General features: G+C 39.9%; 1 long non-coding RNA gene and 1 pseudogene across 1 annotated transcript in view; both read left to right on the top strand.

Moving 5' to 3' along the window:
• Positions 1 to 1,481: 1,481 nt before the first annotated feature.
• LOC103105920 (uncharacterized) overlaps positions 1,482 to 13,381 on the top strand; it is a 31,538-nt gene continuing 19,638 nt past the window's right edge. Inside the window, exons 1-2 of the long non-coding RNA XR_457582.3 lie at positions 1,482 to 7,716; positions 7,999 to 8,147. This is a non-coding gene — a long non-coding RNA (uncharacterized LOC103105920). The remainder of the gene's footprint in view (positions 7,717 to 7,998; positions 8,148 to 13,381) is intronic.
• Positions 1,529 to 1,639, top strand: LOC130456779 (U6atac minor spliceosomal RNA; annotated as a pseudogene).

Below are 13,381 nucleotides of genomic sequence, written 5' to 3'. Positions count from 1 at the left end.
AGTGATTCTCACAATCACTTTGCAAGGTAAGTTCCCACTTTATAGATGAGGAAACTGAGGTAAATAAGAGTTAAGTAATTTGCCCAGGATGACAGCTAATAAAAATCTAAGACTAGATATGAATTCAGGTCTTACTGCCTCCAGGCTTGGCACTCTATCCACAATGCCACCTAGCTTCTTGCTTAAAAGCCAAACAAAAGATTTTATATTTTATCTTCATAGTATTAGGGAGTCACTGGAGTTTATTTCTTTTTAAAATCCTTACCTTATGCCTTTGAATCAATAAATACTGTGTATTGGTTCTAAGGCAGATGATTGGTAAGATTTGGCAATGGGGGTTAAGTGACTTGCCCAGGGTCATACAGCTAGAAAGTGTCTGAGGTCAAATTTGAACCCAGGACTCCCCATTGCTAGACCTGGCTCTCCATCCACTGAGCCACCCAGCTGTCCTGTCACTGGAGTTTATTGAGTGGGAAGGGAAGACGACTTGGTCAGACCTGTGCTTTAGGGAGACCAATTTGACAGCAGAGTGGAAGATGAACCGAAGTTAGGAGAGATTTGAAGTAGGGACACCCACCTAGAGGTAGTCCTTACCACTCTTCTGCCTTGGAACTAATGCATAGGATTGATTCTAAGATGGAAGGTAAGGGTTGTTTTATTTTAAAATAAAAATAAAAAGATTTTGCTTGTGGCCAAGCTATAGGCCCTTTCCCTTTTTGACAACTTTCCAGGTATTGATCTGGGGGAAAGACTGCTGGTCAATTATTCCCAGAGAGTCTTTGCATGTGGGCCCACTGTTCTTTCCCTTTTGGGTGCAAATTTGAGCTCTAGAGAGCTAGAAATAAGTGGGGCAGGAGTTGGGGAGGGAGGAGCAATGAGGAATAAGGTACCAGAATCAGGAACAGTCTCTGCTAGGACCAAGACCTGCCAGAGCTGATCTAGAGTTACTAGCCAAGACTGGGGGATGGGCAGGATAGCACTACAGCCAAGGCAAATTCCAGAGTGCTCCTGATGTCCCCACAGCAGCAAAAAAGGAACAGTGAGCAGTAGGGAAGGGCAACAGGCCTTTCTAACTAGTTCCTACCTTTGCCTCCTAATTTCTAGTCCATTGTCCCTCTCTCCTTTCTTTCTTCCCTCCTCTCCTTCCTTCCTTCCTTCCTTCCTTCCTTCCTTCCTTCCTTCCTTCCTTCCTTCCTTCCTTCCTTCCTTCCTTCCTTCCTTCCTTCCTTCCTTCCTTCCTTCCTTCCTTCCTTCCTTCCTTCCTTCCTTCCTTCCTTCCTTCCTTCCTTCCTTCCTTCCTTCCTTCCTTCCTTCCTTCCTTCCTTCCTTCCTTCCTTCCTTCCTTCCTTCCTTCCTTCCTTCCTTCCCTCCCTCCCTCCCTCCCTCCCTCCCTCCCTCCCTCCCTCCCTCCCTCCCTCTCTCCCTCCCTCCCTCCCTCCCTCCCTCCTTCCCCCAACCATGGAAGTGGTGAAGGTCTTCAAGAAGATGAATGGAAGGCAGTGGTGCTAAGACCATCATGGAGATCCTAGTGTTGTATGAAAGGAGAGAAGGTTCTCATTCTCCTTGATATCGATGGAAGAGGTTCTACTGGCCTTTACAACACCATTGAAGAGATCCTAACCAGGCTCTTGAATGTTCTCTGGGCAGTAAACTATATGTGGCTACAGCATGGATTGTTTGGGTAATAATAATGCATTTAATGGTCCCAGGAATATGGAAAGATTCCAAAATTGGGGACATGAAGATTTTCCTCTTTTAGTCATTTTGGAGCATATTCCTTGTCTTACTCTTAGATCTAATTGGTATATTTAAGTAATATACTTAGATCCATGCCAACCTTTTGTTTTATTGATCCTACTTTTAATTTAATTTAATTTTTAAAAATATCCTTATCTTCCATCTTAGAATCAATACTGTATATTGGTTCCAAAGCAGAAGAGGAGTAAGAGCTAGGCAATAAGAGTTAAGTAACTTGCCCAGGATCACACAGATAGGAAGTATCTGAAACCAGATTTGAACAGCCTCCTGTCCATCATTCTGGGTCTTTGTCCATTGAGCCACCTAGCTGTCCCCCTCTACTTTTAATTTTAAATAAGGTGTATCTTTTCCAAGTCATATTCTAGTGATGAGTCCTAATTCGCCAAGACTCAACATCTATGAGGTCAAATCTGTTTCCTTTAATTAGGATTTCTATTTCATCTAACTTGTTACTTATACTTTGTCTACTTGCTGGTAGATAGAAACCATAGGTTTTACTATTGTCTCCTTTCTTGGATTTTGTCTCCTATAAACTTGTACTAAACTAGTAGATATGATTGTGGATAAGTTAGCTTTCTCCCTCTTATAACAGATAGATACTTGAGGGTGTATATTTGAGAGATAATAAATGACTAATGGATCAAGGTTTGCCTACCCTCCTCCATTTATGTCTTCTTTCCTTCCCCCTTTCAATCTCCCTTCCTCCCCTCTTCAGAAGCCTTTCAGCTTCCCCTCCCCCCTTTCTTCAGTTTCACTCAGTGTGAACTATGATGCTTTAGAGAAAATACTCTTTTTCTTTAACTCAAGGGTTTATTGGGGAAGACAGGAAAGGATGGAGGATAAGGTAAGAGGAATGGGATTTCCCTATTCTCTAAAATGAGGTTTAGGAAGATATTGAAGGTTATGGCAATTCAATCACTCTTGTGACACAGAATCAGTCAGAGAGATATGAGGACAACTGTCTTTCTTCTTCTGCTTTCAAATCAGCCAGCCAGCAAAAGCCTCAGAGTTACAAATAGCTTCTTCACCTCTGTCAGAGGCCAAAAGCCCCTCAGCCTCTCAGCCCAGTTCAGCCGTTAACTTGACTTGACTCCAACTGTCCCCCAGTCACATTCCAATGGAATCTTCATTTTGACTGACAGCTTTCTTCCTCAACTTTCTGACTTGCATACATGCCTTGCAAATTCTCTCCTCCACATGCTACAGAGGAGATTCAGACTTTATGTTAAAAAATCACAGAATTGGAGAACTAGAAGAGATTTGAGAATCATTTCATCCATCTCATATCCAAGATACCAGACAGAAGCAGTTGAACACAGAAGCATGTGAACACAAAGCAGAAGTATTTGATGAACTCAATTACACAAATTATTGAGGTAAAGTACCCAACAAAAACTGCTGAGAAAATTGAAAAGCAGTCTGGGAAAAATTAAGCTCATACAACACCTCACACGTGTACCATACCATTCCAAATGGATACATGACCTAGATATATCACACTATAAACAAAGTAGAGGAGAATGGAAGGAGACATCTTTCAAAACTATGGATAGGGGAAGAGTCCTTGACCAAATGGAATACAGATGATTAGAGGATAAAAAGGAAATAAATTTGATGACAAAAATTAAAAAGATTTTGCACAAACAAAAACAGTACAGTTAGAATTTGAAGAAAGTTAATTTGGGGAAAAGTCTTTGTAGTAAGTTTTACATAATAAAAGTACGGTATCCTAGGTAGTAGGAAACTGACTGAAATAATGAAAAACAAGAGCCATTCCTTAATAGATAAAGGATATGAACAGGAAGTTTTCAAAAGAGGAAAAGCAATTATTAATCATATGAAAAATGCTCCAAAGGACTAATAAGAGAAAGACAAATGAAAACAACTGAGATTCAACCTCATACCTATCAGCCTGGCATAGAGAGCAAAACAAGAAAATTATTGTTATTGGAGGGGACATGGAAGGACAGGAATTTTAATGAACTGTTTCTGGAACTTTGAATTGTTCCAGCCATTCCAGAAAGCAATTAAGAACTTTTCCCAAAAGTCACTAAATTGTTCATATGGTTTGATCCCTTGTACCAAAGAAATATGTAAGAGAAAAAAGGAATGGGTTCATATATAAAATCTTTAAAGGTTTACAATGAGCTTGAAAGTCATTTAACTCTGCTTCAATTTCTTCAAATGCAATAAAACAAGGGCAATAATAGCATCACCTTCACAAAGTTATGAGAATCAAATGAGATATTTGTACATTGCTTAGCACAATGCCTGGCACATAATAGTGATGGAGTTGGGCAGTGAGGGGCAGTAGTAGGAACGAGACCTTCATACTCTGAAATCTTGTATTTCTCATCAGTTAGCACTAGTTAAGCATAAAACTGCAAGATCTATAGTTTTAGCATTAGTCAAGCATAAATCACAAAATGTATTAATAATCAGTTAAGCATTCTGTATTATTAATCACTCATAATGGTTCTGTACTGTTCTATTCTGTACACAAGCTCTGTGAACTGTTAGGACCAGCTTTGTGCTATTCTGCATTATTAATTACTCTCATTATTCTATATTTACTTTAGTTCTGAACGTTAGGCATTATTAATTACCTAAAGTGGTTGTCTACTGTGCAACATCTTTCACATTGACAAATGATGCCAGGTGGGACCATGGGGAAACATGGAACATGTGCACTAAGGGCTCTGGAATTCCAGAAGAATCCCCCAAAACTGCACGTGCTCCTTATTTTCTTTCTAGTGTTCCCAACTTCACCTATGATGTGTCAAACACAAAACCATACCTCTTCCTGAAGTTGGCTATGCCCATTTTCCAGGCTTTTCAGGAATGGTAGAGATTTCCTTGGAATGGGAAATCACAGGGCCCTAGACCCAAATAAATATGCAAATCCTGATTTGTAGGGCCATGGAGCTGCTACTCCATTACCCACTGGACTATGTTACTAAACCTAAGACTGCTCTATTAGTCCTCAGGCTAAACCATCAGCCCCAAGGTAAGAATGGAAGAAATAAAGAGCTTTTCTATACCATACATAATTTAGATCTTTTTAGAAGGCGCTGTGATCACCTCTTTGGGGAAAATATTAGATATGAGTCAAATCTGAGCTTTATTTAGTGGATTTCCCCAGAGTTCTATTCCAGGGTAAGGGAAGGAAAAACCTCCTGTGGGATAGGAATCCAATCTAAATAAATTCAGACCTGAGGCCCCTAGTGGGAGAGTGTCCACCCCAAGCCCCTATCTCCACCCTCCTACCCACCCACCCCACCCCACCCAATGGCTCATTAATTTGTGACCTCCTTTCAATCTTTCAGTTCAACTTGCTTTTGGTCACAAAATCCATTTTTATTTTTTGTAGTTTGTTGTTCATTCATTATTCGATTGTATCCAACTCTTTGTGACCCCATTTGGGGTTTTCTTGGCAAGGATCCTGGAGTGGTTTGCTATTTCCTTTTCCAACTCATTTTACAGATGAGGAAACTGAGGTAAATTACCTGGCTAGAGTCACACAGTTAGTAAGTGTCTGAGGCCAGAATTGATGCAGGAAAGTGAGTCTTCTGACTTCAACCCAGCATTCTATCCACTGCACCACCTAGCTGCTCTTTTTATTCCTTAGTTTGTATCCAACTGCCCCTGGCTATGCTAAGTCTTCTGAGAACTCTCCTACAGAGGGAAAAGGAGGGGAAAGAAACTGAAATAAGAAAACTTTTCAATCTCCCTTCATCATGCACTCTACTCTGTACAAATCTAGATTTAGTTTGACTGGAAAAGCTAAAAAGGCTGATGACCTTTAACCTGCTTTCTCCCAGAACACATTCTGATCTTTCTCTATGGGAGTGACAGGAAATGGGCACCTGTGTCTGGCAATAAGGGATTACAAACCAGATTTTTTATTCTACCTGGATATTATGATTATCAGTGAAGAAGGCAATATAGAGCCATACTCAACACAGTGGGTGTGTAGCAGCAAGGGATTTGGAGGAGGAGAGAGATGGAGAAAAGTAGCTGTTCTCTTTGCCCTTTGTGTTCCTGAAATGACCAAAGTCATAAACCTGCTTTCCTAGGGAAGGGGGGAAGAGTCCACCCACAGGAAATCATGCTGAAGTACCATAAGGCCTTTGCCATATGCCCATCCGCCTCACCCAGATGTAGGACAACTGGGACTTTCCCTCCTCCCTGCAGCTGCACCCTCTTCTTTATGTTCTCTTCCCCAGTTAGAGTTTGAGCTCCTCTCAAGCAGAATCCCCATCATTTAATCAAGTACTTGTCCCATAGTATTTAATAGGTGCTTTCTCATTTATTTATTCTTCCTATATTAACAAGCATATTCCCCAAAGGGATTTTTACATATTGGATGAGCCCCTCTCCCTGTGCTAAGAGATGATGCCCTTTACCTCGGTGGTGAAAGAGGCCACATGTCTGAGCAGCAGACTTTGTCAATGACAAAGTCAGGCACTGCTGAACCCTGGAGAGTAGAGATAGAAGTCAATGATTTCCATCCTCAGATGAGGGTCGCTCTCTTGCCCTAGGAAAGGCAGCAAATGATTTGACTTCTTTTAGGATCAGGATGCTATATGATAACCCTCCCCCACTATCCTACCCAGCAAGCTCCCTCTGACCAGAGTTCCCTGGCAGGCTGTTAAAGCTGTTAAAAGAATGAGCTCAGCTCTAGGGCATGGATACTTGGCAGTAAAGGCCACTATCTGTGGAAACATAAAAATAGATAATTCCCGTACCCCCATGTCTGAGCTCCGACTGGGGAAAAGAAGGGAGATTCTTTGGCAACTCAGTAAATACTGGACAAGAACACATCAGATTAGATAAGCAAGGGGTCTAATAACATGATGTACAGGAAGGAATGGGAAATTGGCAGCAATTTTGTCTATGGACCTACTAAGCTAATTGGTTATTGCACAACTGGAAATGGGCTGATTCCCAAGGGTACTGCCAGGGAGCTAAATCATTTCACATGGAGGCATTCTTTCTCCTTCCCCCTTTCTATTGCCAATGACATCAGACTGGCCATCTGGATTCAATTGAGAAATAATGACGTGATATATCTGAAGATGATCCGAGAGTGTAGGCAGGTCCTAGGTTTCCTCTCTGCCTCTCACAGACAGGTTGCTTATAAACTTTCCTGGCTGTGATTGTGCTTTGGCAAGGAGCATCCCTCAAGCGGAATTAGGGGAAGGGGAGCTCATTCCTTCTTTTAGCAGTTCAGCCTATCTTAATGTATCCTGAATTCTTAAGGGTCTTTCCTCAAATTATTTTCTTTTACTTATTTGTACATATGTTGCATTAGCCCTGAAGGTAGGATTGTTTCATTTTGGCATGTCATGGATAGAGAATTGGTCCTGGAGTTAAGAATTGGTTTCAACCTCTTACTTTCCTTGTGTCTTTGTTTAGGGGGCAGCAAATGTGTTTTACTTTTTTTACTTGTTTGTATATCAATATTACCTACCACACAGTAAATGCTCAAAGAAGCTTGGGTGAATGAGTAAACAAGTGAATAAACAAATCAAGGAAGGAAGGAAGGAAGGAAGGGAGGGAGGGAAGGAGGGAAGGAAAAAAGGAGAGAGAGAAAAAATTTTCCTTAGGATAAGCTTGCACTGGTTAAATTTGGGATTTCAAAGACTATAGAAAAATCTCATCCTAAATTGATCTAAATGAAGGGATTAATTTAATATTATGCAAACTATGGCTGCCTGTCTGCCTGCCCATGCTGGGCAGCTTTTGTCTATGCTCTCCTATGTTCACCAACATGATATAGGCCTTCCTTGCCATTTCCCATCTTTTCTTCCTAGCATGCAGTAATTCCCCAGTGATATTCTTTACTCTTTTTTTCTTCAGCATTCCTTTTTGGTTATGTGTTGTACTGCTCCTACCCCTTCTGTGATCCTCACCATTGTATTCCTTTTCTCAGTGATGGAACAGCACCACCAAAATGTGAGTATTGAAAAGATGGACTTTTGCTTTATGTGGAAACTTGGGGATAGTAGAAGAGTTTTGAAATTTTCCCAAACCAAATAAACCCATTTTCCTTCTGTTCATCTCTGGAGCCAGCTCATCCATCTGTGATATTTGTCCTGCATGTATATCCTGTTGGACATGCCCTAAGGATCTCTATACAAACAAGTTGAAATCTAAGCAATAGATATTTATCTACTTGGTATTCCCTCTGTGGATGGACAGATCAGATTCCTTTGGCTTATTATAGATTTCTTCCAGGAGGCTCTGAAATGCTCTGAGGCTTGATGGAATCATCATAATAATATGAAGAAACAAGAGCACCTGGAGGACCTCAGCATCCAAAAGGAATCCCTCCTTAATTTGAACTCCGTGCTTGATCTCTTCCATCACCTTGGCCAATATCTTTGGTGAGCATATATCTCCCCATTTTATCCCTTGTGTAATGTTCATTATAAAATAAGTTTATTTATGTTATTATAAAATCTTTATGAGAATGATCTATACATTAATCTATGGCATCTTCAATGAACTAAAAAATAGGGCTTAATATTTTTCTCCATTAAATTTCACTTTATTAGATTTGATCTATCCTTCTAGTCTTTTTTTTTAACATTATTTTATTTGGTCATTTCCAAACATTATTCATTGGAAACAAAGATCATTTTCTTTTCTTCCCTCCCCCCTCTCCCCACCTCTCCCATAGCCAACGCGCGATTCCACTGGGTATCACATGTGTTCTTGATTCGAACCCATTTCCATATTCTTGGAATTTGCATTAGAGTGTTCATTTAGAGTCTCTCCTCGATCATATCCCCTCAACCCCTGTAGTCAAGCAGTTGCTTTTCATCGGTGTTTTTACTACCACAATTTGTCTTCTGCTTGTGGATAGTGTTTTTTCTCCTAGATCCCTGCAGATTGTTCAGGGCCATTGCATTGACACTAATGGAGAAGTCCATTCCATTCGATTGTACCACAGTGTGTCAGTCTCTGTGTACAATGTTTTCCTGGTTCTTCTCCTTTCGCTCTGCATCACTTCCTGGAGGTCATTCCAGTTCCCAAGGAATTCCTCCACTTTATTGTTCCTTTGAGCACAATAGTATTCCATCACCAACATATACCATAATTTGTTCAGCCATTCCCCAATTGAAGGGCATCCCCTCATTTTCCAGTTTTTTGCCACCACAAAGAGTGCAGCTATGAATATTCTTGTATAAGTCTTTTTACTTATTGTCTCTTTGGGGTACAAACCCAGCAGTGCTATGGCTGGATCAAAGGGTAGACAGTCTTTTATTGCCCTTTGGGCATAGTTCCAAATTGCCCTCCAGAATGGTTGAATCAATTCACAACTCCACCAGCAATGAATTAGTGTCCCTACTTTGCCACATCCCCTCCAGCATTCATTACGTTCCATAGCTGTCATGTTAGCCAATCTGCTAGGTGTGAGGTTATACCTCAGAGTTGTTTTGATTTGCATCTCTCTGATTATAAGAGATGTAGAACACTTTTTCATGTGCTTATTAATAGTTTTGATTTCTTTGGCTGAGAACTGCCTGTTCATGTCCCTTGCCCATTTATCAATTGGAGAATGGCTTGATTTTTTGTACAATTGATTTAGCTCTTTGTAAATTTGAGTAATTAAACCTTTGTCAGAAGTTTTTTTGAAGATTGTTTCCCAATTTGTTGCTTCCCTTCTGATTTTAGTTACATTGGTTTTGTTTGTACAAAACCTTTTTAATTTGATGTAGTCAAAATTGTTTATTTTACATTTTGTGACTCTTTCTAAGTATTTCTGCTCCTGTTCCTGCCTTTTCTTCTTTCATTATTTCCTTCTACCCCAATGTTTGCTTTTAAACAGTCCCCCTTGTTCCCACCCTTATTTTACTTCCCTTTCTACCCCCCTCCCTTCTTATTCCCCCCCTTATTTTCCCTGTAGTCTTTCTAAAATTAACCCCCCGCCCCCTCCCTCTCTTGTACTGCTTCCCTCCCCACCAGACCATTTGTTACCCTTCTACTCCCCTATAGGGCGCAAATCTATTTTCTGCCCCCAATGGATTGGATTGTTTTTCCCTCTTTAAGTCAATTTCAAAGCACGTAAAAGTTGAGTATTTCCTGTCTCCGACCTCTTTACCCTTCCAGGGTATTGGTGTTCTCCCCCCTCCCACCATGAGCTTCTTTATGACATATAAATTTACCACCATTTGTTTCTTTTCACATTTCTTTTAATATTAACCTATTTTAAGCTCTAGTTATATATATGTATATATATATATATGCATACTCATGTGTATGTATTTTTGCATGCATATATATATATATACACCTATTTATGTCTTGTTCTTTCATCCTATACAGTTTGTCACTGTTCCCTCTAAGTGTACTTCTTTTTGCTGCCCGGGTAATAACAACAGTTTTTAAGAGTTACCAATGACCTCTTTTCTTATAGGGATACATATCATTTTAACTTATTGAGTCTTTAAAAAAATTTTGTTTTGTTTTGTTTTGTTTTTCTTTTTTCCCCTCTTTTTTAATTACCTTTTGATGATTCTCTTGAGTTCTGTGTTTGGACATCAAATTTTCTGTTCAGGTCTGGTCTTTTCTTTATGAATTCTTGAAATTCTTCTATTTTGTTGAATGACCATACTTTCCCCTGTAAGAATATAGTCAGTTTTGCTGGGTAGTTGATTCTTGGTTGTAGACCTAGTTCCCTTGCTTTCCGGAATATCATATTCCATGCCTTTCTTTTTTTCAGTGTGGATGAAGCCAGATCCTGAGTTATCCTCACTGTGGTTCCTTGGTATCTAAATGACTTCTTCTTGGCAGTTTGTAATATCTTTTCTTTGGTCTGATAGTTCTTGAATTTGGCTATAACATTCCTGGGTGTTGTCAGTTGGGGATTAAGTACAGGAGGTGATCTGTGGATTCCTTCAATCTCCACTTTTCCCTCTTGTTCTAGGATATCGGGGCAGTTTTCTTTAATAATTTCCTGTAATATAATGTCCAGGCTTTTTCTTTTTGTCATGGTCTCCTGGTAGGCCAATGATTCTTAAATTGTCTCTCCTTGAACGATTTTCTAAATCCTCTGTTTTGTGAATGAGATGTTTCATATTTTCCTCAATTTTTTCATTCTTTTGGTTTTGTTTTATAGTGTCCTGCTGCCTTGTGAGGTCACTTGATTCTAGTTGTTGTATTCTGGTTCTTAAAGACTGGATTTCATCCTTAGTTTTTTGGTCATCCTTTTCCTTTTGATCTCATTTTCTTTGGAAGTTATCTTTCATCTTCCATCTCCTTTGCCTCATTTTCCAGCTGGTTGATTTTGGCTTTCAAGACACTATTTTCTTGTTTTAGTTCAAGTGCCTCTGTTTCCAGATGACTTATCTTAGTTTTTAAGTTCTTTTCCCAATTGTCTTCAGCTTTTCTTAATTGTATTTTGAATTGCATTTTGAGTTCTTCCAAAGCCTGTATCCAATTTGCTGGGATTTCTGATTTTTCCTTTGCTGGTCCCTCCCACTCTGTTTCATTCGCTCTTTGCTCATTACCTGTGCAGAAGCTGTCTATTGTAATTTCTTTCTTCTTTTTCTGTTGTTTGCTCGAGTTTACCCTTTCTTTGCTCCCTGTATTTATCTCTGCTCTTGCTCCTCTCACTTTTTTTGGTTTTGGGGCTGTCAGTCTCCCCTTTTAGAGCTTTGTCAGATCTCTTGGTACAGTCTCTAAGGGAGGAATGTTAGCTTCCCTGTCCTCTGGAGGCTTTTGATTGGATTAAGTTCAACTGGGTTGGGCTATATGTGCTCTGAGGCCGAAGACTCCTGGAAGGCTGGGCCGCCCAGGCTCTCTCCAGTTCTCTCCAGCTGCTTCTCCGCTGTCCGCAAGGTTCCCCAGTCTATCCTTCTAGTCTTTTGATATGCTTTTGTTAACTATCAAATGACTGCTAACCCTCCCTCCTATTTCTGTCACCTGAAAATATGATCATATTATTATCCATATTCTTAATCAAGCCACTAATGTGCATGGGACTGTCTAAATTTATGTAGATGTGGGTTGTGGATTTCATGGGTAGATAATTATCTGAGGTATAGCCCATCTTTATCAAAATAGGAATGGTACCTGCTACACTAACTGCCTAGCTGGGGAGAAGTGGGGAGTCAGGACCTCCAGAGGCTCAGCAAGCTCTCTTATATGATACAATACAATAAATGTTTATTCAGTACTTACTAAGTGCCAGGCATAGTGCTAAAGAGTCAGATGAGAAAAAGATAATCCTTGCCCTCAAGGAGTTTGCAATCTATTAGGAGAGACAGCAGCACACAAAAAGTAACTGAAGAGCTCAGGATTTGGGGGGGAGGGAATTGAATAGTAGGAAAAAGGTATTTGACATGGGGGCATGATGATGGTTGTGGAGTTGAAACCAAGCAGTGAGGCCAGTGGAAAATGATGAGTTGGTTGGGCTTCTGAACCCTCTTTAAAGGGAGGCTTTGGGAGGAGTGTTTGCTCTCTATTCCTCCAATCAGACTAAGTGTACTCATGAAGCATGAATACCAAATATGAAACAATCATAATGATGAATTTTCTGGTGATGAGCTTGGGGAGGGGTTTAAAACCAAGGTGGGTGGTGGGAAATGAATACTTCCAAAAGGAGCATTGGGTTATAGTTATATTTATCTGTCACTATTTAGATATCTCTAGTCTTGAGATAGGGTACTTGAGATAGAGGTTGAGAAGAAAAACTGCTTCTCTGATCTCTCTTAAGGGAGAGGGTATTATGTTCTCCAATATAGCTCCTTCCCACTGAATATTAATTACACAAAAGACCATCATAAATAGCATTGATAAGTAAACCTATTTATCCAAGCAAAACAACAAGCCTAAATTACAGAAGTTCTATTATTCAAATATACCAGAAAATACCTAAGAGTAAATGAATTCTTCATCTGAGAACCAAAAGAGATCTCAGTTCTAATAAGGAAAGAGAATGATCTCAATCCAGGGGAAGTTCACTTTCAGCAGTCTCTCAGCCAACTGAGAATCACATCTTGCCCCACACTGCTCAGGAAGTACAGAATTGTTCCTCCATAAAATCAATTGGGACTTTAACTGATACAGACCCAGTGTTACAGATAAAAGTACTGAACTGTATGAGGCCAAATAGGACACACAACTAGAGCTCCCTCCAAGTAGCCATAAACCCATTAATTACTACTATTTGAATATTCTCATTCAATAGATTCTGAAGCCTTATTACAAAATTGTTGTCTAGCCCATATTTTTTCATAATGAAGTTAACAATAGGGTGAGAAATGTCTAATGCTTTGATGAAATCTTGGTAAATTATGCCCATGGTATTTCCCTAATCTACTATCCCTGTCATGGAAGGAAGGAAGGAAGGAAGGAAGGAAGGAAGGAAGGAAGGAAGGAAGGAAGGAAGGAAGCAACAAAGGAAGGAAGGAAGAGGGAGAGAGGGAAGGAGAGAGAGAGAGAGAGAGAGAGAGAGAGAGAGAGAGAGAGAGAGAGAGAGAGAGAGAGAGAGAGAGAGAAAGAGAGGTCTAATATAACTTGTTTTTGGTGAAACCATTCTGGGTCTTAGAGCTTCACTGTTTCCCTTTTAAATGTTAACAAGTTATTCCCATGACACATTTTTTAGAGTTTT

This window comes from Monodelphis domestica, chromosome 1, assembly GCF_027887165.1.
Source record: "Monodelphis domestica isolate mMonDom1 chromosome 1, mMonDom1.pri, whole genome shotgun sequence".
Lineage (NCBI taxonomy): Eukaryota > Metazoa > Chordata > Mammalia > Didelphimorphia > Didelphidae > Monodelphis > Monodelphis domestica.
The sequence above is the reverse complement of the archived record's forward strand: the minus strand, read 5'-3'. Positions and strand labels throughout refer to the sequence as shown.